This window comes from Dermacentor andersoni, chromosome 10 (genome assembly GCF_023375885.2).
Source record: "Dermacentor andersoni chromosome 10, qqDerAnde1_hic_scaffold, whole genome shotgun sequence".
Classification (NCBI taxonomy): Eukaryota; Metazoa; Arthropoda; class Arachnida; order Ixodida; family Ixodidae; genus Dermacentor; species Dermacentor andersoni.
Window position 1 is genome coordinate 12,991,931 of NC_092823.1, and position 5,000 is coordinate 12,996,930.

Below are 5,000 nucleotides of genomic sequence, written 5' to 3' on the forward strand. Positions count from 1 at the left end.
TCATTCGAGGACTCAACAGTTGGTACCGTCTGACTTCGGTGGTAATCAACACCGTCATACCGATTGAGGCAGTTGATGTTTATCTGCTTCGGTGCTAGTGTTGATCGTCATACCGATTATGTCAGATGTGTTTTTGATTTTTTTTTTTTTTTTTTTTTTTCCCTTTTTCGAACTTATTTCGAACTTTTCATATGATGTGTTTGATTTCTGTTTATACCTTTACTTCGGTGGTGGCCGCGGCCGTCTTACCGTTTCAAGGTATCCGGTTTTGTTGGATTGTTCGGTGGTAGCCAAGCCGTCTTACCAAGTTGGGGAAACAGTCGTTGCTTTTATTCCTCGGTGATAGCTTGACCGTCATACCGAAGGTGTCAGGTGAATATTTCGTTTTTCTCGAAACTGCCAGAAAATTGGTCTGTGGTATGATAGTTTGATGGAATGAGATGTTGATTTTATATTGAGCTGAGAATAAGTCCTTTTGGACTGTTGTTGGGCTTAGATCTAATGCCTACGCAAAGGCCTTTTAGAAGTTTATTTCTTGATTTTTTTTTTTTTTTTGTTTCTCCATCCGTGGTGTCTGTTTTATTTAATTATTTCTTTTAATTACTTTTGACAAACTAAACAAACCATTGTTTTTTTTTTTTTTTTTTTTTTAGATTTTATAATTTACTTCTTCTACCATCTCCTCCAAAATAGCAATTGCCTCCCCATCCCTTAGAATTTCGACTTTTTTCTTACTATATCCATGCCCAAATTTCATTTTTAACTTATCGCGGTACTTTCTAGTTATTTCACATTTTTCTAAATAATGTTCGAAAGAGTCGGCCTCTTCTCCGCAAGTACATCTCCTATTTTGCCTAATTCCGAACCTCTGCAGGTAATGTGGAAATCGGCCATGACCTGTCATGAATTGAGAACTATTATGATTTGCTAAGAATAAGGTTGGAATTTCAGGGATGTTTTTAATCCAATCTTTGATATAACTTTTTTGATAATTGGATTCTTGACTCCATTGACCATTCCATTTAACATATACTTGTTTGTTTAACTGAGAACTAATGAATTTTTTGGAAATGGGTAAATCTATTTTTTCCCCATATCGAATGGCTTTTTTGGCAAGGTCATCTGCATATTCATTACCCATGTTCCCACTATGCCCTTTTATGAATGTTAAGATTATTTTATGATCCTTGTTTACTTCACCAATTTTTTCCTTTATTTTCTGTATATATGGGTTTAAGTTGTCCGAATTATTAATTCCTTGTAATGTTGAAAGACTATCTGTAATAATTTGGTAACTTTCTTTATTATGTTGTTCTGCTATATATTCTAACGCCTTGGTTATTGCTATAGCTTCAGCTTCGAAGTTATTATTATGATTACCTAATGCATACTGTTTTGTTGTAATTATGTCTGAAAAGTTTTTAAAAACTATGAATGCTGCTCCTGGGTTGGACGTATCACACGATCCGTCTGTAAAAATGTTATAAGTAGCAGTCAAGTCTATTTTTGTACTGAAGTAAAATTTTTCTTTATTCGCCGGATGAGTTTGCCACTTGTCTACGATAGTTATTATTTTCTCGTTTGTGAACGTTTCATTGTTCCAAGTAAATGGTTTTTCTCTATGTAAAATGTTAAACATTTCATTTTCTTTCTCTATTGTGAAATTAACTGGAGGTATGTTTGCTAACACATTTAATGCACTATTAGCAACTGTTTTATATGCTTTTGTTATGGCTAATAAAGGTTTTCTTTGAATAGATGTTAGTTTTTTTACAATTAATGAGATATTTCTGTACCATATTGGGGAAGCATAGGTTATTATACGTTCTATTCCCCTTTTGTAAATATCTCTCATTTGTTTACCTTTAATTCCTTTATTTTTGCCGGTAAACCTGTTCAGATTATAAGTGAGAGTCATGACTTTTTCTTTTATGTATTCTAGGTGTTGAATGAAAGTAAAGCTTTCATCGAAGATTACCCCTAAAATTTTTATTTTGTTTACTAGTTGAATTTTCTCTCCCCCTAATTTCAATATTGGAGGGCTTTTCTTGTATTTTCCTTTTAAAATTATGAATTGCGATTTTGCCGGGTTAAACTCAATATTCTTTGCTTTTCCCCAATTTTCTACTATTTGCAGAGTTTTATTGGCTGTCTCCTGAAGTTTTCTTTTAGAATCCCCTTTTATTATTATTGTAATATCATCTGCGAACGCTTGTAAGTAAGCGTTTTCGGGAAGTTTCTTAATTAGTAGATCGGCTATCATAAGTGTCCATAATAGCGGGCTTAAAGGTGATCCTTGTGGAGAGCCCTGTTTAATCTTATATTTTAATTCTACTTCCCCGTTTTTATATATTATGAATCTTTCCCTCATGATTGCTTCCAGTAAATCGGCCAGATTATCTGGACATTTATGTTGGGTTAAATATTCTAAAATAATTTTTATGTTTATTGAATTAAATGCATTTTTGATGTCTAATGAAATTAATATTACTGCTTGCTTATCTAATAATGCTTGCGTTACCTTCTTTTTTATACTCTCTAATGCATGAGTTGTGGATGTTAAGTGTTTAAATCCATATTGATTTCTTAATAGTAGTTTCTCCTTATTCAAATAAAAATATATTCTATCCTTTAGGAGCTTTTCTAAAACTTTACCAAAGATCGAATTTATAGCAATTGGTCTGAAATCTCCAGGTTTTTCAAGACTTTTCTTTTTCGGGATTAATATTATTTTTGACTCTCTCCATTTTTTTGGAAAATACCCCCACTTTAAGCAACTGTTAAAGAGGCCCTGGAAAAATTCTTTGTGTTTCTTATACATTATTTGGATAGTCTCTGTTCTTAGCCCATCTGGGCCTACTGCTATATCTTTTCTTAATTTATATACCACCGAATCTATTTCCTGTTCCGTAAATGGAACATCATATATGTCCTGTTGGGTTTTATTTAGTCCTTTATTCGAGCTTCCTTTTTCATTTTCGACTCCTATCTCGGAAATTGTGTATAATTTTTGCAAAATATATTCTACAGTCTCTTTTAACGTTTTTGTTGACGAATTATCCTCTTTTTGTATGCTACTTATTATTATTGGGGTTTTCAGCTGGTCTCTAGACAACTTGTATGCTAAATTAAAAGGGTTTTTTGTAACTTTGGATATGAAATCATCCCAATTTTTGCTCTTTGCCTTAGCCAAATTTTCCACGTACGAATCATGTTCTCTATAATACTGATTTTTGTAAATGTCTCTTAAATCTCCTCTACATTTTTTATATCTCCTTTTCATAGCCTTGACTTTTTTTCTTTGTATTTCTAACTCTAAGGTCCACCATATTTTGCCTGGCTTTTTCTCTTTCGTAAATCTCTTTTGATATTTTTTGAATAGTTCTTCCAATGTATTATAGAATTTATTCACAATATTTTCAATGTCATCTGAAGAGTTAAGGTTCCTTGTCTCTTTTTCCCAATCGATATTTAGGAGCTCTTCTAGCGCTTTTCTTTCTCCTTCCTTCGTTATTTTAAATATTGGAGCACATTTTGTTTCCCATAGTTGAATTTTTATGTATCTATGATCGCTTCCAGTTGAATCTTCAGTTACTTTCCATTTTTTTATTTCTGTGAACATACTTGCAGAAACTATTGTTACGTCGATCCAACTTTTTCCTCTATTACAATCGAAAGTTGGTTCACTGTTTCTATTATTTACAATTATTAGGTCATTTTTAATTATAAATTCCAGTAGTTCCTCTCCTCTATTATCTGTAATGTTCCCTCCCCATGTAGTATTCTTTGAATTAAAATCTCCTGTAATTATTACATTCCTCGTGTGTGCTGTTTGGATTATTTCTTCAATCCTAGCTAAAAGATGTTGTATATTTTCTTTGGGAGGGAAATAGCAATTTATAATTAAGGTGTCCTTACTATTTAGGTTAGTTCTAAATGCCACTATTTTGTCATCTAAGATTAGAGGGAACACTGGAATTTTTTCTGTATGTATTATAGCTGCGGCTTTCGGGTTATCTTTTGAAGCTAATATCTTATGTTTCATTGGGAAACCAATAATTTTTCCTTTTAGGTTGTATGGCTCTTGAACTAATGAAATATGATGAGACTTATCTTTTTGATATTGACTTAAAGATTGATTTGCTTTAAATGCTCTTGCTAAATTAATTTGAATTATTTTAAATTTTTCTTTACCTAAAGATGTCTTTATTGATGCCATTTTTGGTTTTTTTTTTTTTTCCAAACAACAATACTCAAACAGAAATAGATACAATAAAGTTTTTAACAGTACTTACTGTTTTGTCTTCCTGAAAGCAGTTTACTCCTGCAAACTACCGTCTTACTTGGTTGTTCAACACGAGTCCCATTGGGACTCCAGTCGAGAACGCCATTCTTTTGCTGTTGGACACTCGTTGTCCTCCATTGAATGCGAGTAATCCTCCTTGCCCTCTCTATGGCATGCCGGACAAAATTGCTCTTCCGACCGGCACTGCTCTGGCGGATGGTTCCTTGCACAATAGATGCAGCATCGGACGCTGCTCCTGCAGTATTTTTCAGGGTGTCCAAATCTTGCGCAAAACCTACAGATAACTGGATGATTGTTATCATATAGGGCTACTTTAAGCCATCCAATGTTCAGAGAATCTTTGTTTCTTAGTTGCTTCCAAATATTGGCAGTCGTCTTGATGACTGTGATGTTATTTTTCTTCCTGTTAACATATTGAGTTGTCACCTCGATGTCGGAGGGGCTTCCTGTAAGTTGGTTTTGGGCCATTATTTTTTGTGGAATGTCTTGTTTTTCCATTCCCTGATCGATTCCTACTATCTTGAATGAAGGTTTCTTGGGACTAGCGACTTGAATTTCGATCTTCGAGGCTTCTGGAAGACGTTTGATCTCTGCCTGGATGTCCTCCATTGCTTTTTTGTTAGTTGAAGTAATTCGAACACGAGGGCCCTGCGTTTTAATTTGGGCATTTGTGAGTTTGAAAGTAGCTGGATCA